Genomic DNA, 20453 nt, shown 5'->3' with positions numbered 1-20453 from the left:
AGTGGAAAAACAGCCCAGACGAGTTTTCCCGTTCAGCTGAATTAATTTGTTGTTTTAATGTTCGCCTCGGAAAACAGATACCGGATAAAGATCACTCCGAATCCAAAGATCCAGTCCGGTTTTTGTGACTCGCCCGCTGTTTTGGCACCACGTGATCCTCGTCACACTCACCTCTTCCGCCATTTTGAGGACAATCCGGTGAAGTTTTGTGCATCACTACCTCTGTGTGGCCACTGATCGTGACGAACCCTCAAAGAATGGAAGTGGGGACGAGAGAACGGAATGTTGGGAGGTTCGTTTCCCTCAGACCTAATAACGGGGTTTAGACCCCGTTCTACACGCGAGGAGGGGAAGGATGAGCGAGCACGGATTTCTCTTGGGGAGGTCGAGGCCTCAGGAAGCGAGTACAACGCAGATCAAAGGAAATCGGTCCTTGGAGGGAGCTGTGATGGAGTGGAGGGGGACACGGGGAACCCCTGAGATCCGGGATCCTCCATTTTAATAACCCGCGATGTACATCATGGACACGTTACTGACCGCAGCACAATTCCTCAACTGTCAGGATCAACAAAGTCGGCCCGGTGAGTAGAGAGGGATCCGGGAGGGGGGGGGGGTTGGTTAGCTTGGGACGGGATATCACACTCGGTATGACGTCATCACCGTGTCGGGGTAATCCCTGCTTCTCCTTCCTCTTCACACATCGTTGTTCCCTCCACCACCCACGTTGAACGGACGTTATGTTTTCATCCACGTCTCAGGGTGCCCAGTGGTCCCACATTTCCCACATTTTTGAAAAAAATCCCACATTTCCCACATTTTTGTCAGACCTTTAAAAATTGTAATGGCTCCAGCAGATTTTTTAGCATTGTTAAGCCCAAAAATCTGATTGGGTTTTGCACCCCTGGCCTCTGGAGCATTTCTTTTAGGTGTCACTTAATGCACTTTCAATCTTTCTGCTGTGGTAATAAATATAAATAATTGATGGATATCATGGTTATTATAAAATAACACATTTCTCTTCATAATCATGGTCACCGTGTCTGTGATGGTTTTTTAATGCTGAAAGTGTAAGACAACACCATATTGTGATTGCGTATTTATAAATGGCTATTAAAAGATGTACCATTTGAGGTACTTATTTGGAATACTAGTAACGCTGGTACATGTAATGTTAACATTCACAACAATTTAACTTGCATAATAAGGTGTTTTTTTTCCCCTTTCATGAAACATGTATATTGGATTGTTGCTTGGCATATACATGTATATACTGTTGCGGATTCGTGCCCGCCGGCGTGCGAGCGGCCACGTAACTCGAATCGCGGAACGTCGCCCACCAGACGGACAATCCCGTCGTGACCCTCTCGGACTAACGCCGGGAACTAGTCACGGGTGGGCCTTTCAGCCTCACCACAATCGTGCCAATCGGCCCCCCGCGTGGGATAGGGTTGCTCGCCAAATTCGACCTACCTAAGTACCCACACGGAGGGTAGACCGGGCGATCGCACCTCGCCGCAGGTCGACTTCGGACACGGGCCACTTTAAGCGACCCGTTCCATACTATCGGGATAACCGAGCGGTGTTATCGTCAACCTCGACGGTTCGATTAATTATCGGGTGTATTTAGCCCACGACCAACCCTTTACGTGAAGTAAGATGGAGATTCAATTAGAGAAAAGACGAAGCGAAACGGGAAAAACAGTTCAACATAAAGCACATTTATTCCGCGGCACACGGAAAGCACACATATACAATTATACACCAAAAGCAAATGTAAAAATGACACGACAATTCTGCACAAAAAGCAAATGTAAAAGAGAAACACAATGCAGATCTACTACCGACTACCGAGCACACGGCAACACTTATACAGTTTTACTTCACAGACGGCGCCGACAACACATATACTCAAAGCAAAAGAAAAAGGGACCACCCTCAACGATGAGGGGGGCAGACGGGCCTGGGGCCGAGACCACGTCGAGCCTACCCGTCTGGTGATGAGCCGCAAAATGGCGGTGGCGCCCCGACTCCGCGGGCCTCGCTGGCACTGCCTGGAATGGGGTGGGAACGGGGCCCCCTTCTCACACTATCTCAGCGCGGGGGGAAACAGGAGGGGGTTGTTGATGCTCGGGGGAATGAGGATATCTCGCTGGCTCGGGTCCCGCGACGAGCGTCTCCACCGCGACCTCGGTCGCGTTACCGGCCTCCCCTCTCCGCAGCTCCCCGACTCTGACACGAGCGCCCTCTCGACTGCCTTCGCCGCCGCCACCTCTCCAACTCTCCCACTCTCCACTCTTCTCAGCTCCGTCCAACTGCTTTCTCTGACTCTTCTCTTCTCAACTCTCCTTGACTGACTGCCTTTTCGGCGAGCGAACGTGGCCCTTTATAGCCCCCGGGGCTTCGCTCCTTCACCTTCGACCCTTCACCTCTGGCTGGCTTCCCATTGGACAGAGGAAAAGTGGGCGTGAATGATTTTTGATCCGCGAATCTGCATATTGCGATTATACTCCGACGCACCTGGAGGCGGGGCCAAATCGCCCCACGCTCACTGATAGGACGGAACAGAAGTGGGCGTGAATCGTTTTTGATCTGATTTCTTCGGAAAGGCTGGTGTTTTTGCACCCGCTGCTCGGTGCGCGCCCTGTCGAAGTCCAGTATCGGTGCCCACAAGCGGCGCGGGAATGGCGGTGATGCGATGGTTGCGAGAGCGAGATGTGACGGCAAGGGTCGTGGCTGTGGTTGTGAAGCGGCGTTGCGGTTGGTGGTTGTTGTGTGATGGCTGTTGAGACGTGGTTGGTGGTGGTTGTGGTGGTAGTAATGGCGGCTGGCCCAAAATAAAGATAGTAAAAGAAAAACGGCTATCTAAAAGGGTCGCAGCCCGAATGAATGACATTTATTCCCTCTAAACAACGGGTTTGGACCTAACTACACATATACTTACAGAGATATCTCACCTAAGGGACCTGAATGGTGGTTTGCGAATTTCGTCAACCACAACAATGCAATTCCTTAACCTATTTGCTTTCCTGCTTACAGGTGTAGCTGTAGAATCTGTTTTACAAGCAAGAGAACATATTATTAATTCATCAAAATGCCACGACATACAATAAAATTTAATGAAAATTCGATGAATAGTGTGGACAATAATGGGCATGCGCTTCGCCAGTGGGTACAAAAGAAATCAGACCAGGAAGCTCATTGTGCGTTATGCAAGAAAGACATTGATATTAGCAATGGTGGTGTTTATCAACTGCAAAGACATGCTGAAGGAACAAAGCATATTAGAGTGGCTAAAACTGCAATTGCATCCGAACAGTCAAAGCTGAAAATTGGGTCAGGTGGGGTATATTTGTCACAAGCATCAACCTCTGGGGCATCCCAAAAATGGACTCTTTCACACCAGGACAAAGTTACAAAAACAGAAGCGATATGGGTCATGAAAGTTGCACAAGACGATTTATCTTTCAGATCATGTGATAAGATAGCTGAAACATTTCAAGAAATGTTCGCCGACAGTGATGTTGCAAGGGATGTGAAACTTAACTGTAGTGAAGTCTCATATGTAGTCTCACATGGACTTGGTTCTTTCTTTCATGAAGATCTTGTTACAAAGATTAGGAACACTTCCACATTTTATGCCATCTTGTTAGATGAAACTACTAATGACCAGATGAAAAAGCAACTAGATATCCATATTCGTTTTTGGAATGATGGATTGATTGACACACGCTACCTGAAGTCAAAGATGTTGGGTCATGCAACAGCTCAAATTCTGAGGGACACCCTTTCAGACGCATCGGAAGAAGATGGTCTTGATTTAAAAAAAAAACATGATTATGCTGGGAATGGATGGACCTAATGTAAACAAAGCATTATGGGAAAAAATGGATGCAGACTGCAAGGCTGCAGGTTCCCATGGGCTTGTTGATGTAGGATCATACAACATACACACAGTACACAATGCATTTGGAAAAGCAATGGGTGTTCTAGACTCGTGGGGCATAGACAGTTTTCTTGATCAGCTATTCAAGTTCTTCCATCAAACGGCATCACGTAAAGAGGACCACTCCCAAATTCAAGCTTTGATGGAGGTGGAGAACCATGTTCTTCTACGCTACGTTAGCAATCGATGGTTGAGCATTGGCCCTGTATTGGAAAGAGTGATAGAGCAATGGAAAAGTTTGGTTGAGTACTTCACTGTCTTCCTCCCAAAAGAAAATGTGAAGCTGCTCATCTCTAGTCAGAGATACAAAGACGTTAGAAAACAGCTGTGTGACCTGACCCTGCTCAGATTGCACTTCTTGCAGTACCTTACCAGTGCATTTAATGGGTTCCTCACTCTTTTCCAGTCTCAAGAGCCACTCATGCATGTCCTTTATTCAGAGCTCTTAGATCTCTTGAAGAACATACTTCAGAAATTTCTGAAATGTGAAGTCATAAAAGACAAAGAAGGCCAAGATTTGCTTGATACTGACATTATGAAGAAGGACCCGATGTTATCCAATGACCGCATTGCCATTGGTGAATCAACAAGACAGCTTCTGCCAAAGAAGAACATCACTCCATTGGATAAAGTTGGTTTCTTCTCAGATGTCAAGGATGCATATGCTGCTGTTGCAAAGCATTTGATTAATCTCCTTCCACTGGACAATTCTTTGCTGAGGCGATTACATTTCTTACATCCACTGATGAGACAGCAGGAGAAATCAATGGATTCTATCAAAGCAGCTTCCCGGAAATTTCCTCATATCTTTTCTGATAAAGACATAGATCAAATTGGTGATGAATGGATGCTTTACCAGGCTGAGAATGAAATCAATGAATCCTGGTTCATGGAGGAAGGAGGCTCGTATCAGAGAGTTGATAGATATTGGGCCAGAGTGTTGGATGTGAAGACCTCTACTGGCAAAGAGAAGTACCCCATTCTAGGACAGTTTGTGAAAGTTGTTTTGGCCATATCACATGGACAGGCTGATGTTGAAAGGGGTTTTTCACTGAACAAATATACAGTCACTTCACAGAGAGCACATCTGAGTGAAAATGCTGTGAATGGTTTGAGAACCATAAAAGATGCAGTGACCCATAATGGAAAGGGTGAACCATGCCAAGTTCCAGTTACCAAATCGATGATGGAGAAACAGAAGCTAAAAAAAGAAGCTGAAGAAAAAGAGCAGCAAAAAGCAAAGGATCAGATGGAGCTCCAAAAGAATGAGGAGAAAAAACTCAGGGAACAGAAGGACAGACTTCTACTAGACCTGAAAACAGCTGATAAACTTGTGGCTGTAGCGAATGAACGTCTGAAGAAAGCTCTGGCATCAAAATCTCAAAGAATGGTTGAAATTTGTGCAGCTCAGGCCCTCCTTGAATCAGGACATAATAAGCTGTCACAAACTAATTCCAGCTTGGAAAAATTGGGAAAAAAACTGTCTCAGTGCAGAAAAAGAAAATTGTAATGTGGGTGATCAGTGTGATCTGCCTCTCAGGTCAGGGTGATGGTGTTAGTGGTGATGGGAAATAAATGGAAACAGTCCTAATGTATTATATGTTTGAAGGAGTTAATCTGTTAAATCATAAACCATGTAAATAAGTTTCATTGTAATAAAGTTTTTTGATGGGTGCTATGATGACTTTGCTTTGTTCAGCCATTGAACCTGGCATCATGTATGGTATCACATTTGTATATTATGTTATTTTGCAAATGAATAGGGCTATTTTCACTTTGTAGCATTAAAGCCCTCACCGAAGTAAGACAGATTTATTTTCACATGTTATTTATAATTCAATGCAAGGGAAATGATTTTATGATTTTTTTTTCTCCATAATAGTAATACTGTTTATATTTTATATTCTAAAGCCAACTTGGCACTGATAGTTGTACTCCAGAATGTAACCAGTTTGAGTTATAACATCTTAAATAAAAAACTAAAGTGTTTTGAAAGTCCAATATTAATGTGTTATATTTGCATAGCGTACACTCCTGAATTTGTGCATTTTAATTAAGATTACATATACTGTTATATACTGAAACATGTACAATAGTAGAAAGGCTTTCATCAATGCTAACCTAATCATGAGCTATACATGATATTTATGCAACCATAGGCTATACATGTACTAAGTAAGATGATGAAACCATACAGATACTATATTGCTTCATGTAGTAGTTATTATGTATATTTTTTAATTGAAATAGGTGGATATAGGATGTTTACTGCTTATAATGTTGATACCATACAATCTGAGCACCCGAATTAGTTTGATAGCTTGAACTGCATTCAAATTTTGAAATCCCACATTTTTTTTGGCAGCCACTGGGCACACTGTGTCTGTTTATCTGTGAACAGGATATGTTAAGAAGTAGTGGACGGATGTGGACGGAGTTTGGTGAACAGGTTCTGTGTGTGATAAGGACAAATTGATTCGATTTTGTGAAGATCTGATCTGAATCCTGATCCGGGAATTATTTAATATCGTAAGTAATTCTTCACCATGGAGAGACGGGGTTAAAAACGATGTACATCATGATATTTCAAAAAGTTGTGGATGAGTTATGTTGAAGCTCGGTGGATGAGTTAGTTCGGTGACAATAACAAGACGATTTGATTCTGGTTCAAGTCCGGATACAGATCCGGCCTCTCATGGCAGACAAAATGTAAACTGTTCAATCTCTAAAATCGTCAATTTCAATCTGAAAAATAATCATTTTTCATCCGATTGACCTGAGCTTTGATTGAGATTGTCAATTTTAATCTTAACGAGACGACCCGTTGGGTTCCCGTTGTGACAGCTGTTGATAAAAAAACAATAATAATAATAATAATAATATAACATAGCTCCAGCGAACTATACCACTGAGGTTGTTTGCATTGATCAAATAATCTCGAAGAGTACTTGAGAACTTGAGTGAATCGGGAATTGATTTTTTAATTATATTTTTTGTTTCCCGATTTGAACGAAGCTTGATATTGTTACGAATCTGGAAGCCATGAGCACTCCACATACAGGTCCTATAGAACAGTTATATCGTTAAGTATGTGTTTTTTAGTTTGAGTCCCCGTCCCTCGTTTAATGGGTGAATGAATGTACATGCGCTGTGAGTTATTTTGATAGTTAGGGTTTTTGCATCACTCACAACTACGGCTACTACATATACAACGACAACAACAACAACGCCATCTTTGCTCTCACAGCGACAACCCTCTGCTCCCGGCATTCTCCGCACGCTCGCTGGTATGCGGGCGTGTTCGGAATTTGTTCGGGGATGGAATTCCATTCCCAAATATGGTCATGAACCGGTTCGCTTGGCAGCGCGCCAAATAAGGGAATGCGTCGTGTCCCACCCAGAGAGAGCGGGCCATGCCTGAGCGGACCACGCCCGAGAGTGATAAAAGGAACGGAGAGAAAATAATTGGGTGGATCTGCTCGAGCACGGAGAGGAAGAATTCAGGCCCGTTCAAAACGCATTTCTCGACGCTGGGCAAAAGGCATCTCGTCGCTGGCGTGCTCTGGTTCTCGGCTCGTCTCGTGGCTGGCGTGGTCTGCGTCTGGCTGCCCTGGTCCGTTCTTCGCCGACTGGTGCTCCGGGAAGGTGTGGAAGTCGAGCCCCACGCTTGCGGCCAGGTAGCCTGCCACTTTCTCGTCTCTCAGCTCGACTTCCCTCCAAGCTGAAGGGATAATAAAGATAATTTTGGGTGTGCGTCTGTGTGTGGGCCCGTCTGTAAGTAGGAATTGTTTAAAGTGTCTGTGTTTAAATTTGCATTCTCCATTAGTCGTGATTACTCTGCCCTTACGTGCTTCCCTCATTTCCCCGATTACTGTCAATAAATACCCCATTTGTTAAATGTATCAGTTCGTTGCTGTGTTTCTTCCATTGGTTTAGCATTCCGCTCGGGTTGCGCACGGGTCGGGCACGCTAACGGCTAGACTCGTACGAGTGCCGTCGAGGGTGTGAATACTCGGTAACTCACCACGTGGATCTCGAGGTATTTTGAAGATTGGTAAATAACCCTGTACCATGTGGTGGAATTATTGACGATTCACGGTCCGGTCAGGGACCCGTACCCTCGGAGTTTTCCGAAAGGTATGATCTAGATTCCGGGTGTTCGGTAGAATCGACCCTACCGCCCCACCTGGTGGTCCTGCTCGCAGCCGACGCCCGGCTCCGCAACAATATTGCGCGTCAATGTGAAAAAAAACCGGAGAAAAGAAAGTCTAAGAAATTATTGTGCGTAATCTTCTAAACACAATTTTATTTTTTAATGAACACGGAAGTATTAGATCAAAATGGCGATGTTTATTTTATGCTTAAAAATAAATCGTTCTTTGTCTGCACTTAATGTGTTGAGAATTTTTAAATAAATAATTTCAAGAAAAAAAAAAGATAGCTCCAGCGAACTTTCCCGCTGAGGTTGTTTGCATTGTTCAAATACTCCCGAAGAGTACTTGACTGAATCGGGATTGGATTTGAATTTTTTTTTTCCGTTGCCCGATTTGCTGCCCGTGTTGCAGCATCAGGGTCCAAACCCGGGATGGATGGTCTCGGTGTCACTACCAAGAGCACTCCTCTGCAGTCCAGTCCCGACCCACCCGGTGAGTGGACTGCTCTCATTGACAGAGCCTGCCGTCTGCAGCTGTGACCGGTCTCCCAACGTCTACTGCGGTGCTGAATGTGGTGACCAGGTCGCACGTGGGTCATTCCGATGAACCCGGCTCCGAGCGACGTGACGCGAACATTCCAACAGAGATGTCGGACGGTCCACACAGGGGTACCCAAGGGTGGACGGGGACTGAAGACTGCTCTCACGTGATTGTCCAATATCGCGCCATTAGACCTGCATTTGGAGCATGACGTGGCCCTGCAGCCTGGCCTCGTGGTGGCGTTTGATTCGGCGAGAAGGACCATCTCGGGATGTTGGCGGAGTCTCCAACGGACTCACGGGTTGTGACAAACTTAGAGCCCTCCTGGCCCATCCTGCCATCTGTCCCGTTACTGTTGGGTGCTACCCTGCCACGTGTGCCATTGACTTGTGGTGGTACAGGTGTAGAAAGTTCACTGGGTTGCACCAACCGTCACGAGCGGCTGGAGGAGGACACTCACTCCGTGCAGAAACCCCTCTGTTGCTGTGCATGACACCATCAAGAAGCAGGACGCAGGACATGGGCGAAAAGGTGTTGGCCTGTCCAAGGGGGCAGCAGTGTCCCCGAGCAATATTGGTCGATATAATGACCATTGTGGGGAAAGAAAAAGAAACTGAGCACAGAGGGAAATATCCATATTGTTGCAGGCCGGGGACCGGTGGCGAGAACGACCGCGAGGTGGGGGAAGTTACGTCGTCTTCCTCCAGACTCCCGGAATTGTAGGTCGTCACTCCGGATAATTCCGTGAGGCAGCGGGTCGCTTCACCGACCGTGGACGCCAATACCTCCACCGCGTAGCGTTGGGTCTTTTTGTCTGGAACCAATTTACCGAATTAACCACGCGGTGTCGTCTACCAGGGAACCACGCCCTCGGAACGTCTTGCCGGAACCGGATCACTCTTCCAACTACCAACTACCTTTCCGGTTCGGATGCAGCCGAGCGGAACTACCAAGAACGTACCGGCTGGGATAAACAGATTATCGGGGATAAAGACCCGGCTAAAACTCAGAGCCGAACCATGCTGGACCAATGAAGGAAAAGAAGTAAACTAACTGGTAACATTTTTCATAATGGTTTGTTTACAATCAATTTACAAAAGGACTCGGAGCAGACGTATCGCGGGATATGCAGGCAAGATTTACAATGATCAAACACTTAAGCAGTTCCACTTAAAGACTGCGCCACACACTCAGACGAAAATAAACCCAGGTGTATTGCAAAGGACCCCCACAACCAGAGAGGGAGGTGAGCTGAGGTCGCAGTTCTTTTGGGGTACCTGCACGTTGGAGGGAAGGGATGCTCCGTGGTGCGGCATCTGTCAGTGGTCGTGCAGCTCGGCTTAAAGCCACGCGCGCAGAGACCGTGTCCGCGAAGGAGCCTGGTTGGAGCAGAGCGGAGTCCGAGACGGGGATCAGGGCCGCCGACAGGATCCACGAGAGACCCGGTCAAGATCAGGTGCCCTCGAACCAGCGCAACAGACGGGCCGCCGAGGCGAGACGCGGGCAGACCCCCCACGTCACGACCCTCCTTTCTTTGGCAACCCTTGACTCCAACCATTTGACTCCAACTACTGTCTCGCTCCAACACTGTTTCTCTCCAACCTCAGACTCCAGCGAACGCGGCCGACCCACACAGAATTCTCTCTCTCCCCTCTCAGGATGGTGCCGTAATTTATCTCCCAGCCAAGGACTCCACGCTGAGGATCGCTTCGTGATTTATCGATCTCTCTCAGCGGGGAGGGGCCTTGGTGAAGCCGACGCCACTGTCCGCCCTGATTGGACAGGGCCTCCATGGGTCCGCCCTTTCTGGGTGAGGTTTCGGCCATGCAGGGAGAACCCCCCCGCCCCCTCCACGCCTGTCTGGACTCATCAAGAAGAAGCCACAACACAAAGATTTTGCCCCAGCCAACGGGCCTTCGGATACTGCAGGTGGACAGTGGATAGTGATGGGGGATGGGATATAAAGATTTATTACCCTAACTAAAAAAACATCGCAACGCACCCCTTCCATTTCCCACTAAACACGAGGAGGGAATCGGTCTACACATGTACTTAACGACATAACTAACTTTGGGTCAGCTGTATGTTTGAATGCATATGGTCTCCGAGTACCGTAACAATATTTATAAAAGTGAAATGTTTGTTTGTTTGTTACCCTACTCCTCTGAGCTCCCAAAGGTTTATCGCCACAAAACTTTATCGGATCACATTGTTTCCCACGGTGCACCTAAATTGGGGGTTTAAACAGTCATTTTTCTCACAATTCTTAAATTATAAACACACGACCTGCCACCTGTCGCCATCTCCACAAGGACAGATCCATATCCGTACACAACGTTTCATAAAGAAGTCCATTTTCTTTTGGATTTCAACCCGGATACCGATATATTTGGTGAGGTGGTTACCACCGATTGGCAAATATGGTATCAAATATTAAAAATAACTGTTAATTATGATGTTACCATGTTCGCTAACATCAGCGAAGGAGTCACATGACCTCAAATGCACGAATCATTCAAAAACCAAAAATAGTACAAAAACAACCCACACATCGATTTGAAGGTAATTTTACTGCTCATCCAACGATATAACTCTTAAGGGTGAAAAAAGAGGTTGCAGAAAAAAAAGGTTATCATCTTAGCTAACTTCACCAAATGTACACCTGCAAATCTACATCCATCATGCGGTTTAAAAGAATCAAGTCAACATCGTGATTTGTTTTTTGATCGAAGATGTTTGATTAATTCAGTCGGAGATGTCTCACCTCAAATGAGGAAATATTTGGAGTGTGTATTAGTGTGAGAAGCAGAAATTCAAAGAAAAATTCATTGAGGAGATATCGTCGTGGGTGGAGCCACAAACCTTGGCAACCATTTTTTTAAATTATTCTCAAATGGTTTCTGGTCACTGTCGAATAATACTCAATTCCTCCTTTACATTTGAGTCATCTATCTATAATTCCAGCAGTGTGTGTGTGTGTGTGTGTGTGTGTGTGTGTGTGTGTGTGTGTGTGTGTGTGTGTGTGTGTGTGTGTGTGTGTGTGTGTGTGTGTGTGTGTGTGTGTGTGTGTCTGCGACCGCTGTTTCTCGACAACCACTGGTCCGATCTAATTGAAACTTGCCAGATATATTGCTGGGGACCTGAGGATCTGCCTTTTCAAGGTTTGATATTAATCGGACAAGTGATTCCCAAGTTATTGCCATTTATTTACCAAACCAATGACAAGACACATTGCTGCGTAGGCGTGGCCGATGGGGAAAGGGCGCCTTAGTTACCGTGGTGTTGGAGTGGCAAGAGCAAAGGAATGATCTGTGAGGTTGTTGTTTCTGGCACGCGGTTTGAAAGTTTTTTTTTTTAATTATTTTTTGGCACCTACGGCCAAGCACGTATGGGCACGCACTAGTTTATTAAAAACAGACAAACACAAACATATCGATCTGGAGAATTTAGAGGAGATTCAAAAAGCAACACAGTCTTCCTCTGATTCTGCAGTACATGGACATTTTGAGTTCTTGTATGATATGCAGGAGAAAAAGGAGGGCGGGGGAGTGGGGGGGTTGCAAGATGATGACAATATCTGGTCATCCTCAAGACAGAATGGTGCTAAGACTGCAGCCCTTTGGGTGTTGGAATAGATCACACGTGGCCACTTGGTAGTTATTATCCAGAGGTCAGGAGGTCAGCCTGAATTGAAAGGGCTGGGGAACGATTTTACAATCTGAAGTTGATAAAAGTTTGAAAAGGCATCTGGATATTACTTCGACAAACATTCCATTGAAGCCAGACTCCTGCTTCCAGCCAGATTTTCCCGCACCAATATATAATTAAAAAAAAATAAGAATCCCTTAACAAGCTAAATAGAATAATATATGATTATTTTCTCCTGAATATTCTTCTTGTTGCACCGCCACTCAGGGTCGCCACAGTGGATCATCCGTTATAATCCGCATAATGATTTGGCACAGGTTTTACGCCGGATGCCCTTCCTGACACAACCCTGGTCACCTCTTATGACACAGGGATATGGTACACCTATTTTAACTGGGGCATACACCGGGCCCAGTACACTGGTACTCACTTCGCCGATCTCGGAAGGATGACAGGCTGAGTCAACCTCCTGGTGTATTAATTCAAGCGGCCAACGGGGCTTGAACTCAGGACCTTTTGGATCCCAAGCCACTACCCTAACCCTACGCCAACACCAGGCTGTTATTTTTTCTGAAGTTGACTTGTTTATAAGATATCTTATACTTATTTATAAGATTTATGAGATATTTATAAGATATAAGATATATAAGATGAGAAAAATAAGATATCAACTTATTTTCTACTGAATAAAGATTTAAAAATATTTGGAAGGCCAATCTGTTTTGGGGAAGAGGAGTTGTTCTTACTTCTCAGACTGATAACCTTCCAATACAGTAAAGAGATATAAGGTCGTTTAAAATGTAAATATGTCCATATATATATATAACGAAAACTCTCCTCTTGCATATATATGTTTGCATGTATGTATGTTCCTGAAATACAGCCAAAACGGAACAGGATAGCGCAAAAATTTTATGGCCACATGACTCACCATTCGCCTGCTGTGTGCAGTATCAAGTTTCGTTCAAATCGGGCAACGAAAAAAATTATTAAAAAATCAATTCCCCATTCAGTGAAGTACTCTTCGGGAGAATTTGATCAATGCAAACAACCTCAGCGGTATAGTTCGCTGGAGCTATATATATGTATATATATATATATATATATATATATATATATATATATATATATATATATATATATATATATATATATATATATATATTGTTGTGGTTGAGGAAATTCGCAAACTACCATTCAGGTCCCATAGGTGAGATATCTCTGTAAGTATATGTATAGTTAGCCCAAACCCGTTGTTTAGAGGGAATAAATGTCATTCATTCGGGCTGCGACCCTTCAAGATAGCCGTTTTTCTGTTCTATCTTTATTTGAGCCAACCACGTCTCAACAGCCATCACACAACAACCACCAACCGCAACGCCGCTTCACAACAACAACAACAACGCCAACAGCCACGACCTTTACCGTCACATCTCGCTCTCGCAACCATCGCATCACTGCCATTCCCGCGCCGCTTGTGGGCACCGATCCTGGACTCGTACAGGGCGCGCACCGAGCAGCGGGTGCAAAAAGCGGCCTCGCCGAGAAATCGGATCAAGAATGATTCACGCCCACTTCTGTTCCGTCCTATCAGCGAGTGTGGGGCGATTTGGCCCCGCCTCCAGGCGCGTCGGAGTATAATCGATATATGCAGATTCGAGGATCAGGAATGATTCACGCCCACTTTTCCTCTGTCCAATGGGCGAGCGTGGCTCCGCCCCCGAGCCGATCCTGATCCAAAAATCTGCATATGGTTTCTCCTGTCGCACTATAAAGCGCCGAGCGCGGGGCGAATCGGGGAAGAGTTGGAGAGTTGTGGCGGCAGCGAAATCAGTCGAGAGAGTGTCTGTCGGGGTCCGGAGAGTCTGGAGAAGCGAAGGAGCTTTGTGGAGGTCTGCGCTCGTGTCAGAGTCGGGGAGCTGCGGAGAGGGGAGGCCGGGAACGCGGTCGAGGTCGCAGTGGAGTCGCTCGTCGCGGGACCCAAGCCAGCCAGATATCCTCTTTCCCCCGAGCATCAACAACCCCCCCTGTTTCCCCCCGCGCTGAGATAGTGTGAGAAGGGGGCCCCGTTCCCACCCCATTCCAGCCAGTGCCAGCGAGGCCCGCGGAGTCGGGGCGCCGCCGCCATTTTGCGGCTCATCACCAGACGGGTAGGCTCGACGCGGTCTCGGCCCCAGGCCCGTTTGCCCCCTTATCGTTGAGGGTGGCCCCTTTTTTCTTTTGCTTTGGAGTATATGTGTTGTCGGCGCCGTCTGTGAAGTAAAACTGTGTAAGTGTTGCCGTGTGCTCGCGTAGTCGGTAGTAGATCTGCATTGTGTTTCTTTTGTTGCAATTGCTTTTGGTGCGTAATTGTTGTTTCTTCTTTTGTTACATTTACTTTTGGTGCATAATTGTGGTAATTGTATATGTGTGCTTTCCGTTTGCCGCGGAATAAATGTGCTTTATGTTGAACTGTTTCTCCCGTTTCGCTTCGTCTTTTCTCTAATTGAATCTCCATCTTACTTCACGTAAAGGGTTGGTCGTGGGCTAAATACGCCCGATAATTAATCGGAACCGTCGAGGTTGACGATAACACCGCTCGGTTATCCCGATAGTACGGAACGGGTCGCTTAAAGTGGCCCGTGTCCGAAGTCGACCTGCGGCGAGGTGCGATCGCCCGGTCTACCCTCCGTGTGGGGACTTAGGCCAAAAAAAAAAATGTTGCATTTTGCGTAACCCGCCCGACCCTAAAAATTCCGCCGACCCTACGTTTTTTTTTTTGTTTTTTTGCTATCGAAAAATTTTGCCGACCCTATTTTATTGCTATTTTTGTTGTTTTGCTATCGTTTTCAAGTATCTTGTTGATTGCGATCGCGATCGCAAAAACCCGGAAGTGTTTCGGACAGAACCCGCCGACAAAAAGGGTGGTACTCGAGCCGGGGGAGATTTTGGGAGGGATTTATTCGGAAAAAAATAAAATAAAATAAAAAAAGATCCCGACCGACCTACCCTATTTTTCAGTGACCCGTTACGCCAATGCAACATTTTTTTTTTTTTTGGCCTTAGGTAGGTCGAATTTGGCGAACAACCCTATCCCACGCGGGGGGCCGATTGGCACGATCGTGGTGAGGCCGAAAGGCCCACCCGTGACTAGTTCCCGGCGTTAGTCCGAGAGGGTCACGACGGGATTGTCCGTCTGGTGGGTGACGTGCCGCGATTCGAGTTACGTGGCCGCCCGCACGCCGGCGGGCGCGAATCCGCAACAATATATATATATATATATATATATATATATATATATATATATATATATATATATATATATATATATATATATATATATATATATATATATATATATATATATATATATATATATATATATATATTTTTTTTTTATGTATGTATTGAAATGATTTTTTTCATCAACCGTTGTCACAACAGGAACCCAACGGGTTCACGGGTCATCTCGTATATATTAACAATAGATACATGTTCGAGCACATCGATGTAATAATCATGTTGTATTTGAATACATTTCCCATTAAAGAGATAAAACAATACATTGCGCAATATGATGAAAACTTTTACTTTTTCAGGTTAATTATGCAGTTTAATTGGCAACATTTTTTTGATCTTTTTATTACCCTTAAACCCATTATGCTAATTTTGGAGAAATTTGCATCCACATCACTATCACAGAAATAGTCAATCAAGGAATACCAAAAAAAATCGATAAAAAACCCTGTATATCATCAACAAATCGAAGAAAGGTATTTACAAATGCTTAAATTGCATACATGATTTTAAAAAGCTTTGATGCATTTGGCGTCTCCGGCTGAACATGGTTTAGGAACAGTGAAACCTATGAGGTCAAGATGTAACAGGTAGTAAGTACAGTAGGATTTAACTTTTAAACCTCACCATCCGAACACCCGTACAAGCAATCGCGTTTTTCTTTGCCCTCGTGACTGGGTTGAAAGCAATTACCAATTGGTTGTTATTTTATATGAATCGGATGTGCTTTAGAAATCCTGTGCCGAGTCAGTGATCTGTACCGGTATGAAAGTGATGATGGCATGAAGGCGATAACAGTGTGAAAGCGATAACGGTTTAAAAGCGATACCAGTATGAAAGCGATAACGGTTTGGTAGTGATACCGGTATGAAAGCTAGACCGGTACAAGGTTCCACAATAGTCATACCGGTACGGCGATGGCGATGGATTTCGTCCTGTGTCGATTCCCAATACTGATCTCATCTTCAAACAAAATCACATTTAATACAAGTTGAAGTTGGAAGTAAAATCACCGTTTTCATCATGGGGAAAAAAGAAAGCTCCGTGTCGGAATACTTTGAAAAATTACCATGTGTCAATTTTGGAATTGACATACTGTACTTACATTCAATTTTGGAAATTGCGTAAAAAATAAACAAGTTTCAATAATATTGATTTACCGTTATATGCCAGTCTTACCCCACTGGTATATCGGGATCGAAAAAAATCGATATCGACGGAGCCTACTATTTGCTTTTTATCCGAAACTGCACACACAATTTTAATTAAACTCGACCAAAACCTTCGTCTCCCATGATTTACTGAAGTTTGTTCACGACATTAAAAGAGCGGGGTCTAACGGGGTCTACGGGTGTGTGTGTGTGTGTGGAGGCGGTGGGGTGGGGTTCTGATGATGCATTTTCAGATGCTGTCCATTTAGTTTTGTGTTTCATTGTCTTTGCAGATAAAGAAATGAAAACAGTTTCTTTTACCAATTCTGTCCCGTTCAACAAAAAAGATTATTTCAATCAGGAAATGGCTTCTTGTCAGGACAATGACAAATCGAGCAGCGTCTCTTCCAACAACCACAAAAGTTGTTTAAAGGCGATCAAGCAGATCCAAGGAAACGAGAAACTCGACAAGTGCTCCGTGTGTAACAAGGTCTTTACCACTTCATCAACTTTATATCAACATACAATATTGCATACCGGGGAGAAACGCTGCAAATGTTCCGTGTGTTACAAGGCGTTCACTCGTTCATCATCTTCACAGCAACATCAAATCATACATGTCGGGGAAAAGTCCTACAAGTGTTCTGTTTGTAACAAGGCGTTTGGTGATTCATCAACTTTACATCAACATCAACTAATACATTCCGGGCATAAACCCAACAAGTGTTCTCTTTGTCACAAGGCTTTTACTCAATCATCAAACTTACATCAACATGAACAAGTACATACGGGGGTTAAACCCTACAAGTGTATTCTGTGTAGCAATGAGTTTACTACTTTAACATCTTTACATCAACACGAACGTAGACATTCCCTACAAGTGTTCTGTGTGCTCTGAAGCCTTTTTTTCATCAGCTTTAAATTATCATAAAAATACACATTCCCGGGATAAACCCCACAAGTGTTCTGTTTGCAACAAGGCGTTTATTTCTTCATCAAATTTACATAACCATGAACGAATACACACGGGGTATAAACCCCACAAGTGTTCTATTTGTAACAAGGCGTTTCATCAGTCATCAAGTTTACATAAACACGAACGAATACATTCGGGGATAAACCCTACAAGTGTTCTGTGTGCTTGAAAGCCTTCTTTTCTTCATCAGCTTTAAATTCTCATCAAAAAACACATTCCCGGGATAAACCCCACATAGTCCAGGAGCCAAATCTCATACAAGGTCTAGAAATATTAAAACGTAGCCTATATAGTACTTATTTGGTTTGACTCTTTTTCCAGCTTGGGACATACCTAAGGAACATATCCAGGCATGTTGTAGTCCTGGATTGTGGTATCGAAGTGTCAAGGCCCTGTCACACCTTGACGTTTAGCCAGCGTATGCCGATGTATGAAAAATTTTCCCAATACGCTGGTACACGTCGAATACGTTATGGGTAAGTTTTGTATCCGTAAAGAGCACGCTGAAGCACGCTGGCATACGTCGTAGTACGCCGAGCACGTCGACAAATTTTAAGCATGCTCAAAATTTTTCGACGTATGCCAGTGTATGACTCACACGTTCCGCATACGCTGGCCATAAGTTGTAGGCACGTTATGCGATCGTTGACACACGTCGACACACGTTACTTGTAAGTTACTCATAAGTCGAAACACGTCGAGGTTTGAACCTATGAGTAACGTGCTTTGAACCTATGAGTAACGTATCTCCAACACATATTGATGTATGTCGACGTATTTGACGTCTTCCGGACGACCACATAACTTGCTGAACATGTTACTTACTTACAGCTACCATATAATGGCGTATTGGCAGTGATTAGGGGAATTGGTATATAAAAATGGGGTTCACACAGGAGGAACCCGTCAGTGTTCCAGACTCCATGGTTTTTTTTTTTCTTCGGCATGATGGTATTGTTGACACTTCGATTTCTAGTGCGGTTATGATTTAAATAGTTGAGCGACAGCCTATTAATTATATAATATTATAACCGCACTAGAAATCGGTGTCAACATCACCGTCATGCCGAAGAAAAAAAAAACATGGAGTCTGGAACACTGACGCTAAACATTACCTCGACGTGTTTTGACTTATGAGTAACTTACAAGTAACGTGTGTTGACGTGTGTCAACGATCGCATAACGTGCCGACAACTTATGGCCAGCGTATGAGGAACGTGTGAGTCATATTCTGGCATATGTCGAAAAATTTTGAGCATGTTAAAATTTGTTGACGAGCTCGGCGTACTATGACGTATGCCAGCGTGCTTCAGCGTGCTCTAAATGTATACAAAACTTACCCATGACATATTCGACGTGTGCCAGCGTTTTAGACAAATTTTTCATACGTCGGCATACGCTGGCTTAATCGTCAAGGTGTGACAGCGGCTTAAACGATTGACCAGAACGACTTACTGAATGGTTTCCATTCATGCTTTTATTAACCTCCGCCATCTTCGAAGATGGATGGAGGTTACTGTTTTCACCCCTTTCTGTTTGTTTGTTTGTTTGTTTGTTTGTGAACAGTATTACGGAAAAACTCCTCGACGGATTTCGACGAAACTTGGTAGGGGGGTTTGGTATGGTCCAAGGATCATGCCATTAAATTTTGGACTTGGTCCCCCCCCCCAAAAAAAATTGTTAGAGAAAAGAATTTTTTTTTTTTGCATTTCTACATGTTTTAAGTGATTTCCAACCCTCCCACCCCCAAAAATAAATTGTTACCCCCCCAAAAAAGAATTTTTTTTTGCTTTTCTTCATGTTTTAAGCGATTTCCAACCCCCCCAAAAAAAATTGTAAGAGAAAAATTTTTTTTTTGCATTTCTACATGTTTTAAGTGATTTCCTACCCCCCCCCCCAAAAAAAAAATAGTTAGAGAAAAATTTTTTTTGCATTTGTCCATGTTTTAAGTGATTTCCAACCCCCCCAAAAAAAACATTAAGAACAAAAAATTTTTTTTTTGCATTTCTACATATTTTAAGTGATTTTCCAACCTCCTCCCCCCCAAAAAAAAATTGTTAGAGAAAAAAAACTTTTTGCAACTTTTTTTTCAACAATTTCGATTTCTTTTTTTTGCATTTGTACATGTTTTAAGTGATTTCCAACCTCCCCCCCCCAAAAAAAATGTTGGAGAAAAGAACTATAACTGTCAGCACTGTTGACATCATATTTAATGAATAAGAAATAAGGTTCACTTGAGTGACCCAGCAGTATTGGCGGCGGAGGTTTTGCACTCTCCCGAATGCTCCCCCTCTCGTTTTATGATATATTAACCACCATGGATACACATATATCAGCTAACACATGTATAAAAACATTAAAACTCCTAAAATTGGCTTTTGCGAAAATGCATACAATTGTCACCTCCACTTGGTATGTTTTAACACATTTTGCAAATTACTTATACCACAATTCATGACTACAACAGGCCTGCGTAGGTTGCTAAGGTATTTTTCAATCTGAAAAAAAGACAAGACAAATAAGAACTTCATGGGCTACGTCATCATGTTGGACCTGGGTATTGCTCCTGGACGATGAAGAGTGTCGACATTGAAGAGTGTCGACTAACCCCTCCCCCTCCCTGTTTCACCAAATAACCCCCCCCCCAAACACACTTCTCCCCTCTCTGTTTCACCAAATAACCCCTCCCCCTGTTTTGGGGATGTCTTAAGCAGGTTGAATCTTTGTTTCATGTTTAACTTGGTGGTTGTTTTTGGAATGATAAC

At 44.1% G+C, this 20453-nt stretch overlaps 1 pseudogene across 1 annotated transcript; it reads left to right on the top strand.

Annotated features, from left to right (window-relative positions):
* LOC147007949 (uncharacterized) lies at window positions 1-19486 on the top strand (annotated as a pseudogene). Its single transcript, XR_015053788.1, has 2 exons — window positions 1-581; window positions 17006-19486. The product of XR_015053788.1 is annotated as an uncharacterized LOC147007949 (transcript).
* Window positions 19487-20453: the final 967 nt, after the last annotated feature.

The sequence above is a fragment of the Eptatretus burgeri genome, chromosome 23 (genome assembly GCF_056783735.1).
Source record: "Eptatretus burgeri isolate ZD-2024b chromosome 23, Ebu_testis_v1, whole genome shotgun sequence".
Taxonomy (NCBI): domain Eukaryota; kingdom Metazoa; phylum Chordata; class Myxini; order Myxiniformes; family Myxinidae; genus Eptatretus; species Eptatretus burgeri.
This window is presented reverse-complemented; position numbering and strand designations above follow the sequence as displayed.